General features: G+C 44.4%; 1 pseudogene; it reads right to left on the reverse strand.

Moving 5' to 3' along the window:
• Positions 1-7,779: 7,779 nt before the first annotated feature.
• Positions 7,780-7,898, reverse strand: LOC120619834 (uncharacterized; annotated as a pseudogene).
• Between the last annotated feature and the right edge of the window lie 11,425 nt (positions 7,899-19,323).

Raw genomic sequence — 19,323 nt, forward strand, 5'->3', positions numbered from 1 at the left:
AGAACACTGGCCACCTCCCTTTCCATCCCCCTTTACCGGGAAGGAACCAAGGCCCAGAGAGGGGAGGCCCCTTTTCCAAGGCCACAGAGATCATCAATTGTAAACGAAGTCAGAATCCCAGACACTATAGTCCTAGTCCTGTTCCCTTTCTTCAGGAACAATGTCAGACCAGTGGTCAAGAAAAGGAAAGAATAGAGAGTAGATTCCAAGCTTGGTATTTTGCGGAGAGCCTATAAACTCTACACTCGTAGGAAATCAAGAATGTACGAAGTTCCTAAGCACCGAGCCCACCTTTAAGCTCATCTGGGAGAGGACTCTCTTTACCTCTAAGGACTAGTCCTTTATCCACGCCCTGACCTGACCTGGCCTGGCCTCTCCAATGGCAGATAGCTACAGTGGCACTCTCCTCTGATTGGCTACTCAGTCAGCTGGGACTTTGTTACTGAAGACCCTTCTCCTTGGTGCTGGAAGACCATCCCTGCCCAAGCATTATTCCTCCAAGAGTTTCATCATCTCTTTTTCTACCCTGTGGCTTGCAAGCATTCACAGTTGCCTGGGCTTTTTTCTCAGACTGGGCTCTGGTCATTTTTCTTTTTTTTAATGTTTGAGTTCAGAGAAAGGTAATTAGGACCCTCATCTAAAAACAAGTTTAGTGCATTGCCTACCGACAGAGCTAGGAGGCCACTATATTGTTATAGTAATAATAGCTACCTCTTATCGACATTTGCACATTTCATACTCACAACAGCCATACACTTTTTTTCACTTTACAGACAAAGATACTGGTAGCCAGAGAAGCCCAATATCACATGACCAATGAGTAAGTAATGGAACCAGGATTCACTCCAGCTCTGTCTGGCTCTAATCCCTCAGTTCTCCCCACCAGGCCACCTCCAGGTATGAGACAAAGAGAGTCTGGCCAGAAACGTGTAGCAGAAGGGACTTTGTTTACGAGCTCCAATAAATGAGACATTGTGGTTGAAGGAAACAGGGAAATAGAACATATCACCTAAGTTTCGAGTCTTGTATTTGTCAGGAGTCTTCTATTTTGAGTGATAGACACCCAACTAATCTAGTTTATATCTTCATTTGCGTGCCTGGAAAGTCCTACGTTATGGCTGACTTTAAGAACAGCCTGATTCAGGGCAGTCTTTCTCTTTCTTCTCTGCTTGACTCTGCTTGGCCTACTCTTCAGACAAGCTTTCTCCATAGGATGGTATCGGTAGTTGCTGGAGCCTCAGAATCACGGCAGAAAAAAAAACATTTTTTTCCCCATAGCTTTAGTGAGAAAATTCCCCGAAGACTCCAATTGGCTGGCTTTGGTCATGTGCCCATCTCTGAACCAATCACTGTAGCCAGGAGTCTGGGGGCTCTGCATCCAGGGACATGTGCCACATAGAATGTGAAGGGGCTGAAATTCCTGGAGAGGCAGAAATAATAGTTATCCTTGGGCTTGGAGACTGGGAGATTGTTGGCACAATAAATGATCAGAGGGGAAAATTAGGAGGAAGGATTACTTAGAAATAATAACACTAATTGTAACAACAGGAAGAAGCAGCATTTATTACTTTACAGCTTATAAAGCCCTTTCATACACATATTTAATTCTCATCTAACCTTGAAAGGCAGACAGAACAGGTATTGTTCCTGTCCTCATTCTATAGATGAGGGGCCAGATTTGGAGAGGATAAATGATGTGCTCAGAGCTGGCAGGTGTAATGTCTGGGACTCCAATAGTGGACTCGCACTTATGCTCCCTGAGTTCAGGAGGGAAGACATACTGAGTGTGAAGTGCCTGGTGCCTTAAAGGCAGATGCTACTCTCAAGGTGTTAAGCACACCTGAACATACCGCTTTGGGGGTCATTTAGCTTTGTGTTCGGGGGTCATTTAGCTTTGTGTGGTCCCGTGCTAGGCATTACATGTCACATGCACAGGGTTCTTATCTGTCTAGTTCACTGCTCGGCACACAAGAGACACTGAATACAAAGAGATCTAGTAGTGCCCCATTGAGGGGCTGAATTTCCACTGGAGGATGGAATGTAGGGACCAGAGCTGCAGGCCAAGGACTGAGCCTTGGGGAGTGAGTGTAGGGAGAGACAATGAGGGGAACCCAAAGTGTAGCATGGTGGGCCCCAGCTCCAGACAACCTTTGCCAAATGTACCGCAAGCCTTTGCATCTTCTGGGCAGACCAAGCTGGATATATGGTATCTTTAGACTGAAAATCCCATTGATGTAACAGGACTGGGTTGGCACCAGGTGAATTGTGCCTTCTAGGGCTTGTCTTTGCTGTGCCTGATTGCATTTCTCTTTAATTCAAGTTAAGTCAATCAAGCTCCATTTATTGAGCACCAACTATATGCCAGGCATTGTGCATATATTATGCACCAAATGTATGGTGATAAGTAAGATATAATTGCTGCCATTTTAAGGATCACTCATTCATTTAATCCCCATTACTTCTCAGGCATTGTGTTAAGATTTGGTGAAATTCTTATTCTAGTTTGAGTAGAGTGACACATTTATGCTCAGCTGATCATAATACATACAATGCGATAAGTGATTTGATCTGCATATTAAAAAGTACTTTGGGATTATAGAGCTAAAAGTGACTAATGTTTGTTTGGGAGATTCAGAAAATTCTTTATAAAGAGATGTTATCTGAGCTAGAATAGCAGAACAAAGGAAAAAAGTAAGTGTATCCCATGCTCGGAGAATGACTGGTGAGCTATTAGGGGTAGAGAGCTGGTCTACAGGGAGAGGTGGTGGGAAATGAAGGGTGGGAAGGAGGCTAAGCTTGAAGACCAGTCCAGGGGTTTTTACTTTATCCTTTGATGCTCTGGTCCCTTGGAAAGGAACTCCTTGCCTGGTATACGTGTCTATGTTTTGCCATTAGGTCATCTGTTGGTTTCATACTTTGTTCTCTGGTCAGCATGTCTTGTTATGTTTGGCTGTGTTGCCTCTTAAAATGCAAGCTCCCAGCGGGCAAGTATTTGCCCAGTTTTCATGTTTTGTTTTGTTTCGTTTTGTTTTGTTTTTGTCCTGAGCTCAGTAGAGCAGTCTCCTGGTACTGCTGTGGTCCAGGTTATTGAAGGGAGAGTCTGGCCATGAGCTTTACTGTGAGACTAGGGAGCAAACTCCAAGACAATCAGAGTTGCTGACACTGAACTCTCCCTGGGTGTCTCTCATCTACCACCTGGGGTTGCCCATAATGTATGTGCTGGTTGTTCACTGACTTCCATGCCCCTTCATTTGATAATAGAACTCCTGAGTTCGATCTGGGCACATGCCACCCAGCCTCTTTTGCTGCTGAGTAAATCCATACAATCATGTTACAGCCACTGGGATGTGAGTAGAAGTGACCTGCATTTGAGCTGACTCTTAAGGGAAGGCGTGACCTCTCCCCTACCCTGTCCCCCTTCACAGCAGGGAGTGAGAACCACTAGAAAAGCCATCTTAAGCACAGCAACAGAAGCTGCTTGTTGAGCATGGCAGAGTCACCTAATGGCTTGGACTGACTCTCTATGCTCTGGTGTATTTTTAAGCCTTCTTATTATAGCATCTAATCTGTACCTGAATCTAGTAGCAGGGACCTTGGACAACTGGTTCTTGGTCTCATGGACAAGTCACCTTATCTTTCTAGGCCTCAGTTGCCACAACTGTCAGATGGGAATGCTGATAATTCTTTCCTTGCTCCGTGGGAAACGTGTAAGAGCTGCAGCTGTGGCTATAATTTGAAAAGCACAGGAGTAAGGCAAAGGTGCATGGGGAGCATTTTCAGGGTGAGTGAGTGATTGTCTGTGACCCTAGTTTATCACTCAGCATTTCCTCTTCAGGAATTTTCAGTGGCTCAGTTAAACTGCTGGCCCAGCTAATCACAGCCAAGAAGGGCCCTGTGGGTATTCACCATCTGCTCAGAATAATTCTCCCCAATCTTTAAAGTACTCAGAAGACAGAGTTTGTCTTGGCTGTAATGGGCCAGACCTAAGGAAGTGATCTGGGTCGAAAAGCTTTTACACAATTGTAAGAAATGAGACGTGCTGAATCCAGTTGAACCTCATTAAAATGCCACAGTGGGTTGAGTGTTTATGTTTCATGTTCATGATGTTTGAAATTCACATGAAAAACGTAAGCGCTGAGGTGAAATAACTGGCAAGATCTGGGCCACTATTTCAAGATGAAGGGTATTTAATGGTGACAACGGTGTTGACAGAACACACTGTGAAGTACTTGGAGGGCCCCGGCTCAGGCGGGACCCATGCTTCCAACTCTGCTGACCCACCCATTAACTCAATTTGCCTTTTCTCATGTAATCCCATACTGGGTACTGGTGCTTGCTCAACGTACACCTGGTGGATTTATAATAAATGAGAGATAGAGTCTGTGCGATTTGGGAGAACCAGGCAAAGAGTAGAGTTTAGGGGTTTATTAGGGATATTGAATGAAAAAGGAAGGAAAGTAATAAGACAACATGTTTGAAAAATTGGAAACACATCTCTTAAATCCCTCAGTAGGAGAATAGTAACACATTGTGGCCCAGTCATGCATTCCATTTATATATAAAAAAAACATATTAATTGTCTACTGTGCTCTTTAGTTCTGGAACGAAATCTCTGACCTCATATTATACAGCTATTTAAAATTATGGTTATGAAGCTTAGGTAACGAATGCATATGATATAAATTTAGCAGGAAGTGCAAGGGTCAAAATTTACATACAACCTGATGACAACTAGATTACAAAAAAGACAGATGCAGAGGAGAATGAAATAAGGAAAACATGGCAAGGAAATAATGATTGTGTTAGAGAGGCAAAGTTATGGCCAATTTGTCTTTGTTTTCCTAACTTATTTTGCCATAGTAGTTGTATCCCATTTGTAAATCTGAAAACTAAAAAGGGGCATCGGCTGGCCAACAGACTCTCCTATATTATCCACCTGGTCCAGCCAGCCTCCGAGGAGTCCTTCTTACTGGACAAGCCCATCTTCCTGTGCCAACCGACTGCTGACATTCTCCAGGTGTTGGGCCCTGCTGCTCTGAGTCTCAATCATAGATATTAAAGTTTAGGAGGGGCCTGGATATACAAAGAGGCACCCCAGTTCTCAGTGATGGCTCTCCAGTGGAAATGGGGCTGGTGTTTCCCCCGACTCTCAGGGCCTGGGTGCCCATCTATTTGGGGCATGAGATGAAAAACTTGGCCAGCTTCCGGCCTTGGGAGTGGATGTGCCAGGCACCGAACACCAAGCTCCGATCAGGCACTCACAGCTGTGCCTGTCTCCACTGGACAAAGCAAAGGTTCTCTCTTCCCACTCCAGATAGACCTGCCTGGGGCGTGACTCTGGGGGACAGCTTGGAATCAGTCAGAACCGAATTCTTAAAAGTTTTACAAATATTTAATTGAAGAACTCATACACATGGTTAGAAAAATAAAATGATACAGAAGGGCTTTTAGTAAAAAAAGGATCTCCGTTCCACTCCCCTTGAATTCAGTCTTGTCTCCTGGAGGCAATGGCTTTTAACTGTTTGAGTTTTGGGTTCTGCCAGTTTATCTTCCTGTCTCTAAGTAATGGGCTAATCCTGCTGTGTCCTGGTGGGTCCTCTAATAAAGCAGGAGTTAGCTCATCTGTACACTTGCATAGACATGAAGACGCGCCATCCATATCCTCCCTTCAAAAACGGACTTGCTGCCCAGCTGCGGATAGTGTGGTCAGCAGATGGCCACCAGCTGCCGGCTCCATCAGGGCCAGCCTCAGAAGTACAGAGCCACATCGTCCCAGATCACACCCTTTCTGGGGCTGCCTGCATCCCGTGTCTGAGCACAGGGAGCGAATACGGCCAGGCTATTTCTGCTCAGCGCGGGACTCTAATTAACAGTGAACACCCACTTCAGTGCTATGGGCCTGGGTGGCAGAGACTCGGCAGACTCTGCACTGCAGTTTGACTTCTCCTTCTGCTCAGCCTGCTTCTTTCCCCTTCCTTCACAGGTGTCTATCCCAATAAACATCATGTGTCCCTAACGGTCTCAGTGTCCGCTTCCAGGGAACCCACCCTGTAACTATTGCCCTTGTTCCTCTCCCAGTTTTTCACAATCTAGCAATCTGTACTGTGTCAGCGGGAACTACATTTCCCATAATTCCCTCCCCGGCATGGTTCCAAGTTAGGGTTAGCCATGAGGGACATCTGTACCAAATTTGGAAGGCAGGAGTGAAGCAACAGCCATTTTTACTCTGTGAAAGTTGGCATAGGGCCAGGTGCTGGTGCAGCTTGCCTGCTTCTGTCACCAACATGGGGCTCACCTTGCTGGCGTGCTGCCTAGGGCTCCTCTAGCTCTTCCGTGTCTTGGGCTAGATGCATGTGCAGCTCCCTGACGGGGACACCTGCTTCTCCGAAGGTCATTCACATAGCGAAGATTGGAGGCTGAGAGAGACAGATGCAGATTTCAGGTTGTCCTTATGGGTTCCTCTTTCCCCTTTCTCACGTCCATCTTTTCTTCTCAATTGCCTGTCCTGCTGACCGCAGGCCCAACACCAGACACAGAGGCAGCAGTCTCATCTTGCACAGACTGTTTACCAGGCCCCATAACTATATAAGGTCTAATCCCCACAATGGTTCCCCTGTTCTAGAATTCTAACTGATATAGTCACTATGTCTAGTTCTTGCATTGATAACTTTGGCTCATCAGGTCTTAGCTGTACTTGGCTCCTCAACCTATGAGGTAGAATATTAACATCATCATCCTTGTCTTCTCCCTTTCTTCTTCCCCACTCACGTCTTTTATCAGCTGTCTTTAAATTTCTACATTTTCAAGTGTGGTAACATTACATCCTGTCCCAAAATCATAATGAATGCTTTCCTTCTCTGTTCACGGTCCACTCTAAAAGTTGAAAACCAATAACCAGCAACTGGAGTAGTACATTTTGTGTAGGTAAATAGGCACAGGGCTAGTGATGATCTATGATCATATTTCTTGTATGTCCAAGGGCAGACACCTGTCTCACTCAAGGATAATATTCTTAGCCCCAAGATCAAATACATTTTCTTGTTTTATGTGCCATCATTTGCTCAAATGCATCTGGCTTCTTATGTTGTTTCATTTTTGGATTATAACTTTCTTGTTTAGTGGCTTGTTTTTCCCAGAATTTTTGATTGCTAGAATTTTCGATTGCTTTCTTTTTTCTGTTTGGACAAAGAAAGCTAGGTCTTTGCCATCATGTTCCAATGATCTAGTTTTTTACTCATTTTATGTGTTTCTTGGAATCTCTTCCATTCTTCTAGAAGAATTTCTTCTTGGGACCCACTGACATTTTAATAGACACTAAATTCTTTTGAGCCTTGCTAAACAGCTGTCATCCTGAAATAGCTTTTCATTGGATTCCTGGGTTAATGCCACCATTTCTTATAGTCTCACATTATCCTTTTGTTCCTTGGATGGTCACTTCGGTTTTGCTGAAGTACATTCTCACTTAGCTTAGCCATGAGGCATGCTCAAGAAGGAAAACTTAAGTACGTACATGAGGGCTTAGCTGTGTGACTTGAGAAAGTCCCTAACCTCTTTGCATTTCAATTTCCTCAAGTACAATATGCAGATTATGTCACCTACCTCTTGGGACCACTGTGAGGATTATATGTGATAAACTGTGGTGAAGTGCTTGGTCCTTGGTGCTGAGCAACTTTTGGTTTATTTTCCTAATTAAGGCACTTTTTTTTTTTTTGCTGAGAGATGTTAAAATGCTCTCACTGCCTATGAAATAAAGTCCAAATTCTTTTTTTTCTTTTTTTATGCCTATAGCACCTGGTCCTCCTAGGTGGTCTCTCATCTAAGTACTAACCAGGCCCGACCCTGCTTAGCTTCTGAGATTAGACAGGATCATGTATGTTCAGGGTGGCATGGCCATAGACTAAAGTCCAAATTCTTTAGCATGACCCAACTGACCTTTTCAAATTTATTTTTTATTGCTCTCTTCATGTACCTTGCACCCTGCCAAACACTTCTCCCAGCACACCTGTGTCTCCCAGCCACCAGGCCTTGACTCTCTCTGCTCCCTCTGCCTGGACAGCCTTTCCCATGTCTGTGCATCTAAACCATTTCCCTGCTCAGTGCTCCCTCCACCATCCAGCCTTCCCTGATCTCCAGATACAAACAATCCAGATGTCTCCTCTGGCTTTTATCCCTTTCTCCTGGGTATTAGAGGTATAGTGGCCACGAACTTGGCTGGCTGCCTGTGCATGGACCAGACTCTTTCAATGCTTCTCTACAGCCTAGGCAGCCACAGTGGTGAATGATCTCCTTTTTGCAGAGGGTGGAAGGGAAGATGATGCAGCCTCTGAGTACAGGGTTCTACCCACTGCATTCATGCACCATTCTCTCTCCTGACTCAGGTGAGACCACAGAGAAAAGAAAGTTCCTTTGTTCACCCAGCCGCATTCTGGCACTTCCTGCTCATTTTCAGGATAGGCATGGGAAGCATGGGAAACGAAGGGTGGCCCAAGGTGGTGCTCAACCCAGGCCCTACTCTTCCATGCCAGGCCAGACCCACTCACCCTGATGTGCAGAGGGCATTCGGCACATGGCAGAACTGGGTTCAAATCTCAGCTCTGCCATGACAATTTGGAATTGTCTTCTTTTGAGCAGACGTTGAAGCCCATTAAAGGTTGAATTCAGTCTTGTGGTCACATTCTGGACTGACTGCCCCATGGCAGGAGACAAAGCTTCTTTTATAGCCAGTGGGACCAAGGGAGGGAGGAAAGCTGAGTTCTTAATGTGGCCAACTAACTTCCAGTTTCTATCAATAAATGTATTCTTGGACCTTTCCAAAACAAAGCTTTGCTAATATGGAACAGTGGGGCTGCGGGAGCTGGCTGAGGCCTGGCAGTGTCCACAAATCCAGGTTCTCCTTGCTCTGGGGCAAGCTAGGGCCTAGGCTATGGGGTCTTGGGACCCCAGCCTTCTAACTGGGCTTTTGTGCTATCTGCCCTATCCCATAGGAAGGCTGTCAGGGAGCCCACCCACACACAAATCAAAGACCACAGATTCTTATGGCTGGAAGGGAGCCTCAGAGATAGCCCGTTCACCACTTTTATTTCATGGGGGATTGAGGGGAAGAGAGGGGAATGCTGGATCTTTGTCATCTACAGAGATAATGGCTGGGATGGGGCTAGACTCCAGGTCTCCCCAACTCCACACCGAGAGATGCTTTTGCTTATACTACACATGACTTTACTTATGGAAATGTGTATGCTTCAACAGAAGGGAAAAGGAAGAGGGCAATTAACTCTAAAGAACCGACCGATGATGGTGGAAGCTGAAACAAAGAGATTGGCAGAGCTGGGTGCCTATCCCTACGGGCCATGGGGCTGTCCTGGTTCTCCCGACACCACTCCACAGTCCACAATCTGGAGACCGAAGGAAGCTGCGGTGCAGCTCCAGCTGGAGTCTGAAGGCCTGAGAACCAGCGGAGCCAATATTGTAAATCCCAGTCCAAGAGCAGGAGAAGACCAACATCCCAGCTCAAACAGGAGGAAAGAAAGAAAAATGGACAAATTCCTCTTTCTTCTGTTTTGTTCTATTCAAGCCCTCAACAGATGGGATAATGCCCACTCACACAGGGAGAGCAATCTACTGAGTTCACCTGCTCAAATGCTAATGTCATGTGGAAGCATATAAACATACCCAGAAATGATGTTTAACCAGCTATCTGAGCATCAAATTGACATAAAAAATTAACCGTCATAGTGTCCTTGCTTTTCACCAGTATCATAAGTGACCCCCAACCCCGACCTCTGTTCTCGAATTTGAAAACAACTCAACTACAGCTCCTCATCCCAGTATATCTTCTATACGTACCTAGAGCTTCTCAGCGAAGTTTATGGTGTAACTTACAGCTACAAACACTCACTGGAAAGGTAAATCCACACCAGTTTTTCTGTTGTTTTGGCAGTAAAGGATAGCTTTTGGGGAACTAAACTGATAAATCATTTTAGAGTCTTATGTACTTTGGGGGAGGCAATATAGCCTAGTGGTTTAAGAGATAATGGAGCCAGATATAGGGCTGGGTTCAAATCTCAGCTCTGCCATGATTTACTGGCTCTGTGGCTTGTGGTTAATTACATAATCAACTTGTGCACCAGTTTCTCCATCTGTAAAACGGGGATAATATTAGGGCATTTGGTAGACTTAAATGAATTAATCCATGTGAAGTACGTAGAACAAGGTCTGGCACATAGGAAATGCTCATTGCGTATCGGAGGAATAAGTGAAAACAACAACCATTTGTTGAGCGCTTGGGTGAGGTAGATGCCGGGAGCTTTGGGAGATAAAAAGGTGGACTGTGTTCTTGAGATGCTTTCAGTCTGTGAGAAGAGAGAAGATGATAACATGTCGAATGGGAGGAATGCCATGCAAGTGAGACCAGTGAGAAAGGAGGTTGAATCCCGGAAGGGAAAAAGGAGAAGCCAGGCCAGAACCTCAACACTCTGAGATCTCAGAGATGGGAAAATTACACTGAGTAATTTGGGGCAGTTGGGAAAGTGCAAGTTTTCAGGTTAGAGGGCCTGGTGTGTGTGTGTGTGTGTGTGTGTGTGTGTGTGTGTGTGTGTACTCCACTCACAAAATGAAAAAAGACCTTTTTTTTTTTTTTAAAGAAAAGAGAGAAAAGAACTTTCCCAACACCTCCCTGTAACCCCATTCCACCAGGAGCTTCGTGCATTCATTAGCACATCGGCTATGGCGCCTCTGTTTCAGCAACTCCAGCCCCCAGGGTACCTGGGGGAATTCTGAGACGACAGCTTTGCCTGTCAGAGAGAGAGGGAGTCAAGCAGAGATTTCCAGGTCAGAGCAGAGCTGGGTGCCCAGCCCTAAGGGAGGAGACTGAAGACCTAACCTCTTGACACCAGGAGGAATACAGCCCAGAGGCCGTTTACCTGGAGGCTGATTTATGTATAATTTTCTAAAGTGTGGCTGTTTTCTTAAAAAAATAACTAAGAAAAAAAAAAAGAAAGACTTCAACCTGATTTATTATTTATTTTTCAGCCTGATTTACATATTTACTTCGACCTTTGTGGTAAGACCTCAGCTATTTGGCATAAGGTGTCCTAAGGGGTTAAAATCTGAGTGCCTAAACTTAAAGTTGAAACATTCTGTTGGGCTTTAAAAATGTATACTTGCTTCTTTGCTTTGTTTTCAAGAGTATTTGGAACATTTTCTTGATGACTTAGGGTGCCGATCATACTACTCTGTTGCCCTTGTGATCTTGTGAATAGGGTGCCTTGACCTCAGACTAAGTGGGCCCAGACTACTATGTATTTTGAATTTTATATAATTTTATTGGAAAAAAAAAAAACTTGTAGATTCAGCTCCGGCATGTACAAGGCTTAGAAGTTGTCATTCCTGTCCTTACAACAAGGAAAAGCTGTACAAACTGAATATCAAAGACTTTTCTTGAACAAATCAGAGAATTGGAGTTGCAGGACAAATCACCACCTGGAAATCTGAAGAGACAGATGAGTACAGAAAAACACAGCTGAGATTGGCTTACCTGGAGCAAATGCTGCTAGAACTATAAACCTGTGGGAACTCTTTAAATGATAATTTGATGAATTTCTGGAGATTGAATGGACTATCATGAGAGTGAGAAACCCCCACAATCCTAGAGACCCCCACACTCTCGTGGATTTTACCTCCAGGAACTCTACCAGGTTCTCACGGTGAAGGGCCAAGAAATAGCCCCCGTGGCTCTGGCAAGGAGAGAGAGGAAGTACCCATTCTGAATTACATCCAGAGCATTCTCCTTAATAAAGGCCTACTATTTAGGGAAGAGACTTTGCCAGAGCCTTTGCACGGCTTGGGGAAGAGAATTATCCAACTCCAGCCCTCTTTATTTTTCCTGTGTAAAAGGAGCGGGGAAGCTAAGAAACATCTGCGAAGAGCTCAGCCCAGGGACACAGGCCCACTAAAAGACTGAGATTAAATCATCAAGTTAAACGTCTTCTCACACTTTGCCACCACATTGACAAGGCTCCTTTCTGGTAATAGTGGATTACGGCTGAAAGAGCTGCAAGATACAGACTCCACTTAAGAAGGAATTCCTAGGGAAGCCCAAAGGCAATGGGAGACACAAAAACAAGGACTCTAGAAAAATCTGAAGGCTCTGACACTTGCAGTTACAGTAAAACAATAAACAGAGCCCAGCACCACATCAGGTTAACCTAAAACTTCACATTAAAGACTTTTTTGCCTCAATATTTATTGCTCTATGCATCATCTGAGGCATTCGACAAAAATTACAAGGCAAAGCAAGTATTAGAACTAGACTCATATGACGCAGATTTTGGAATGATCAGACAGAGATAACTAATACGTTAGGGGCTCTAATGGAAAAGTAGACAACATGCAAGAACTGATGAGTAATATAAGGAGATAAAAGTAGTCCATGTATGTGTGACTGGTCCAGTACGTTAGCTGGGTACCACAGCCTGGATCCCAGAGTGCTTCCCTGTGTATGCCCCGGTTTGTATTAGCCACATTTCAAGTTCTCAGTAGCTACATGTGTGGATCAGCACCACTTCGGGAAATCGTATAAAACTAGAATTAGTTTTGGCTGCTAGTGTCAAAAGTGGCTTAACCAAAATAAAAAGTGCACTTCTCTTATGTAAATGCTCAGAGAGGCATTGAAGGCTTTCTGATTTTGCACTTTGTGGTAATAGTCAACCCAGGCTCCTATTCTGTTGCTCTATCACACATGGGCTTTATTTCCAAATTCCTCAATAGTCCAAGATCACTGTTTCCGCTCCAGCCAACGTATCAATATCCTAGCCAGCAAAAAGAGGAAAAGGAAGGAGAGGGAAACCCTACTCTTTTTTTTGATGGCACTTCCAAGAAGTTATATTATGGACTGCTCTTACTTACCTGCCTTTAGTAGTGTGGCCCAACCTAGCTACATGGGAGGCTGAGAAATATAGTCTATATGATAGGTGACCATGTGACCAGCTAAAATTCTGAGGTTCTATGACTAAGGCAGAAAAAGAGAACAGATACTGAAAATTAACTGGTAGTGTTGGTCTCAAACCAATCCACATTAAAGAAATATAGATTAGGATGGTAAACCAGAAAGCCAATTTATTAAGAGGTTGTGAGATTGTAATTGTCAGCCACGTAGGAGTGCCTGGATCTGCAGGACTATTGCGATTTCTTCCAAGTAGAATAATCTAAGTGGTTGGAAGATTAAGAGATCAGGCTACGATGGCCTGAAAGGCTCCTTTCTATTTAAGAATGTACGGACCTGCCAAGTGAACTAAAACATTCCTGCCAGCCACGAGGAAGCCCTCTCTCTGGGATGACACTAAAGATCCTTGGACAAACTCCTAGTTTCAATGTCCCTTTATCCGAACTTCTTGGGGGCCCTATCCTTGCCTCCTCATAGTTTTACACATTACAACTCTGCTCACATTTGTTACATTTTAGACTTCAGGAGGATGAGATTTTGAAGATACACTAGCTCCTCGTTGTAGACTTCAGAAATACTGTTATCTCGTCAGCAACATCCATTCACTTAATAAACATTTATTAATTATTGAACACCGATTGTGTGCCAGGTATTATCTGTGCTGAGAGGGAATAAGAACCTGGCTTCTGTTCTTAAGGAGATCACAGTAGCTGAACAATAGGGAAGGTGATGTCGGGCAGGGGCTTGAAAAATGAGTAGGTATTCACTGAGCAAGAGGAATGAAAAGGCATCCCAGGTGGAAGGGAGAGCATGTACAAAATCACGCATGAAAAATCAATCCAACAGTTTTGGGAGCAGAATGTAGCTGGGTGGAGCTTGAGAGGAGGAGATGCTGGAAGGTGCTGCTGTGGACACTGCGGTGGCCTCCTCAGCATCCACTCCTTTTTGGTAACTACCACACTTGGCTTTGGGTATCCACCCTCCCTACACTGCCCATGCACTTTGTAGGAAGTTGACTCCACCCTCGCCCTATGGGTGGGGTGAATAGCTCCAGTATAGACGCATCAGCAAAATCCTTTCTTGCCTGAGGATAAACGGGTGACCCAAGTATGACTTGAAAGACTGGAGAAAATTTACTGACAGCTTCAGGGAAAGAAGCTCTCTCTCTTTCTCCTACATGGCATGAAGTGTGGGTATGAAGCCAGGAATTGCTACAAACATTTTGTCACTACGAGAGAAGACTGCCCAAGAATGAAGATGACACCACGGAGGGCAGAGAGGACATCCGGAAAGAAGTAGGGGCTTTGACGACATTGTTGAGCCATTAAGTCAAACTTACCCTGAAGCCTGCGCTACCTCTAGGCCTTCAGCAGTGTGAGGAACCTTGGGGCTTAGCCTTTATTCTGGAGACAGTAGGAAACCATAGTTTGTTTCCTTCCTTCCTTCCTTCCTTCCTTCCTTCCTTCCTTCCTTCCTTCCTTCCTTCCTTCCTTCCTTCCTTCCTTTCTTCCTTTCTTCCTTCCTTCCTTCTTTCCTTCCTTCTTTCCTTCCTTCCTTCCTCCTTCCACTCTTTCTTTCATTATGAATTCATATGTTTATTAAAGACTTAAATGGGTACGTATTGTTCCAGAAAAAAAATTCTATCAGGAGGCATTCTTTAAGTGATTCCTGTAAACTTTATATAATTACTCGTAAGGAAAAAGAAAATAGATTTTTTGGTAACTTTTTGTTTATTTTACACCTTTATTTGGTCATTCCTTTCGGGTGCTGATCTCCTTTTGCTTAGTAGCCTCTATTTTCCTTTCTTCCACCTCTCAATCTCAGAGATTTTCATATTCTTATTACTATAATCACGCTTTAATTCCTGGTCCTGTCCACCTCCTCTCACTAGTCTTATTTACTGACTGTCTTCTCACAGAGGGCTTTTAAGCAGAGGAGGAGCTGATTAGACCTGAGTTGTAGAAAGTGGCCTCAGGGTACTGAGTGCAAAGAGTCTGGACCAAGGCTAGAAATGAGAAACTGAGTCACGACAGGAGAAGAGGGGGAGAACTTGAGGGTCACTCAGCCAGACTGACTGGATAAGGGAGGGTGAAGAACAGGGTGTGCTTCGGGAATGCTGAGCCTGACTGCACAAATGGAGATGCCCTTCTTCCTCCTTTTTCTGCCTCTGGCACTGTAGGCCATAAAACCTTTCCACTTCCAGACTTAATTTTCTTTTTTGGTGCATTCACTCCTCTGATTATAGCTCCTTATGGGCATGCCTGGTCCTTTAGAATAGAGACCACGCCTTTTTCATCTTCACATCCCCAGGGACTAGCCTGGCACACAACTGGCACTTGGTCAGTGTTGAATTGGATTGAGTTGATTGCTTACCAGTTCTTCCTGAGCTAGGCATTAGCTGCACCCTCTTTCTACCCCTGGGGCTTATTCAGCTCTTTCATAAGTAGCTTCCCAAAGCTGCAGCCACAATACCCAGCTTCCTTGTTGTTGGCAGGTGACGGCAGCCCGAGTGCCATACGCCAAGGAGTCAGCCACTGGGAACACGCCAAGATGGTGAGGGTGAGCCAAGTAATCAGGGCTCTATAAGAGGCTTGAGTGTGCTCTCCCGAAGATCTGCAGCAACACCTCCTTTCCAGGAAATAGAAATCAGGCCTTTTCCTTTCTTTTTTTTCTCACCTGTTGTATCTTGTGGCCAAAAGTACATTCATTGGCTTTCTATGCTTTTAAAATAAATCAATTTCAGGACCACACCCTTCTGAGCTACCCCAAGTTTGCTCCTTGATAGTGTTAACCCCTTTCCATCCACCAGACCTAAAATGCTGGAGTTCTACTTTATGAAAATATTAACCCTTTAGCTCTTTCCACAAGAGAGATCTCACTTTTCCTGATGCCTGCCCCCCACCATTTCTCCCTCTGCTAATAATTCATCCCATAGGATGGATGTTGACTGTTTTTTGGGGATGGCCATGGGTTTAGTGGTGTTGGGAGGAACCATACTAACTTTTACTAACTTTGTAAGTCACCTCTTCTTATTCCTTTTAAATCAATCTTCACTGGTTTTTTTTTGAGGTGCCCCTTCTTCTTCCATCCCCTAAGTTTTCCTCACTACCTCTCCAAGATTTCAAGTTTTTCCCCTGGTCTGTTTCATGATGGAAATTCCTGGCCCCCTGTGAGTCTGAAGGGCTCTGAAATTCAGCTCTCATCTGCCCCAGTGTTATGTTGTTTTCCCGGTCGCTATGGCAGGGATTAAGACACGAGCCAGGGAAGGAGGGTGGAGGGAAGAAAGTCAGCAGGGAAAAGCAGGACACAGAAGACCAGGGAGAGAGCCTGACTGGAGGGTGTCAGAGCAGGAGGGAACGGAGAGAGATAGGCTGAGCACGTCAAGGACAAAAGAGAGACTCTTGTTTTGTTTTGTTCTATTTTGGTTTTGGTTTTTTAGTTTGGATTTGTTTCCAGAGGTGAGGAGATAGGCATTGAGTTCTGAATCCTGCCCCCAGTGCAGAGACACAGCTAAAGAAATCCTCTCCTACAATCAGTAATCCAGAGGCAATCTCCAGCCCCAGATAACAAGAAAAACTCTCAAAATAGCTTCCAGTTATTCTCAATTCACTTTATGGCCAGGCCTACTGAGTCAGTGTGGCAATGTGACCCAGCACCTTCTAAGACCCAGGCAAGAGAACCCTGCCCAGGCCTCCCTGTGTCCTTGGGGTGAGAAGTCCTCAGAACCAGGTGGATGCCCAAGCTGAGCCCACGCCCATGTTTATGCCTACCCTCATGTAGACCTCAGTCCCTGTACTCAGGACCTCAGAATCTCTGCCCAAATGGCCCAAGCCTGCTTCCAGGGCCCATGTGGGCCTATTCCCGTGGTCCACCCTATCAAGGGTGGCATGTGAAGCTAGTGGCCAAGGGGTGGCTTCTTGGGACACAGGGCATGGGCAGTGGACAGAAGAGAGAGCTGCAGGATTGTGCAGGTGGGCAAGGCTGAGGGCAGGAACAAAAAGGGGACAGGCCCCGATCGGGGACTGCCCGTTCCTGTGCTGTCACATTTTGTCCAAGGAGTCTGAGAATTCTAAAGTCACACATGGCCTTTCAGAATGTTGTGGAAGTATATTGGTAAAGGTAGGTGGCTAAGACATTTTATTTAACAATTTGTTAGCTTGGCTAATAACTTTTAAATATTTAGATACATGGCATGTGGGTCTTACTTGAATTCTTGCTCTGGTCTCACAAACCTGTGAAAAGACAAAGATTTGCCTGGCATGGATGCCTCTATCTCCAGCTGTGCCTCAAAATCCCTTTTTTGGAAAGTCAGAATTTCCCAACACCCTTATTTCTGAAGATGCTTCTGGTGGGGACAGAATTAGGTTATTTGAAATACTTGGTGTCTCTTGTCACAGGGATATGTGCCATCTGCTAGCTGAAGCCTTGATATTTTGGGAAGATAGCAGCAACCAAAATTAAATATGAATTTAATTAAATTTGATACCAAATTAAACCAGAAGTATATTCAAAGGGCAGCGGCACTTATGCAGAGGTGATTTATAAGAATCCTTGGTTATTTGGGACACTGTCAGGAACCAGAAAAAAAGCAAAAATAAACAACCACCAAAAACAAATAAGGAAACTACCCCCCTCAAAACAAAACAAAAATGACAGTCACAGCCGAAGTAAATGCCACAGAATTCATCCCCTACCGTTTATGTATTTACTCACAGCAAACCATTCGGATCTTCCTTCAGAGACCATTTTCTCTTTACATAGACATAATTCAAGGGACGATTTGGGTGAAGAACTTCTCATTCCACAGAGGTTTGAAAGAATACCTTAGAAGGGGAGCAGGGGAAGGCTGCTGGAGACTTGACACTCTGATCGGAATGAGAAGATGGTTGTCAGTTTGTGTTAAAGGCAGAGACAAACAAAGAATAAAAAGTATACGGAAGAAAGAAAAGTAGACAGGAGAGCATAGCACAGTCTCCGAGTCCAGTTAGCGTGATAAGAACAACCTCGTGTCACAGTCCAGTCCAAGGAGGGGGATGCGTATGCACAAAAGAGGGAAGTATACATGCTATGGTCTCAATGTTCAGGTCTCTCAAATTTTTATATGCTAAATCCTAATGCTCGAAGTGACGGTATCAATAGGTGGGGCATTTGGGAGGTGCTTAGGTCATGAGGGCAGAGTCCTCAAGAATGAGATAAATGCCCTTATAAAGGGGGCTCCAGAGAGATCCCTTTCCCTTCCACCATGTGAGGACACAATGAAAAGTCTGCGACCCAGAAGAGAGCCCTCACCCGACCATGCAGGCAGCCTGATCTTGGACTTCCGGCCTCCAGAGCTGTGAGAACTAAGTTTTTGTTGTTTATAAACCAGCCATCTGTCATATTCTGTTGTGGAAGCCTGAATGGACCTAGACAGTGTGATTCTGGGCATCACGAGAAGTTAGGGAAAGTTTTAAAGTGGGCCAGTGTCCAGTGCTGGTGAACATGTGGACAAACGGGGATTCCCCTACTGCTGGTGGGAGAATAACCTCTGAGGAAACTGGTTTGGCAGCACCTTATAAAGTTGAGCACGTAAAGCAATAAAGTTCAACTCTTAAGTATGTACAGAGACAACCCTTGCACCTGGTCATGGGAGACATGTGCTAGAAAATTCATGGCAGCACTGTTTTTATAGTATTCAGAATCCCTCAAATGTCCATCAAACAGTCATGGTATATTCTGCATGGAATATTATACAGCTGAGAAAATGAACAAACTACAGCCACACATGGCAACATGGATGAAACTGAAAAACAATGTTTAACAAAAGGAACTAGTTGCAACAAAACACATAAGTAGGATTCAATTTACATAAAACTCAGGAACAGACAAGACTAATTATGTTGTTTGGGGCTACATTCATATATGATAAAGCAATAAAGAAAAGCAAGAGCACGATTGACGTATAAATTGGAATAGAGGTTACCTCTGACGGGGAAAGAGCAGGCTCCTAAGGTCCTATAGTGAGACTCTTTTTCTTCTTTTCTGGGTGGTGGGTCTATTGATATTCACTTGACTTATATTCTTTAAGCTGTACATATATGCTTTATTCACATGATATCAACCAATTTTTAAAAGAAGGGGAAAAAAACAAGAGTCAGGTTCGGTCTAATTTACTCTGTCTAAGAAGGCAAGATAGTGTTTAATAACATTAATTTGAAATAACAATGAAAAGAAAAACCGTTTTGGGCATATGGAGAGCCAAGTTTCAGTGATTTGGAAAGTTCTTTTATAAATGACAGTTGCTCAGCTTCTTTTCCTTACAATGGAGATACTACAGCAATGACCTGGGATCCCATCTCTTTTCTCTTCCTTCCTTCCTTCCTTCCTTCCTTCCTTCCTTCCTT

This window comes from Pteropus medius, unplaced genomic scaffold (genome assembly GCF_902729225.1).
Source record: "Pteropus medius unplaced genomic scaffold, Ma_sr-lr_union100, whole genome shotgun sequence".
NCBI lineage: Eukaryota > Metazoa > Chordata > Mammalia > Chiroptera > Pteropodidae > Pteropus > Pteropus medius.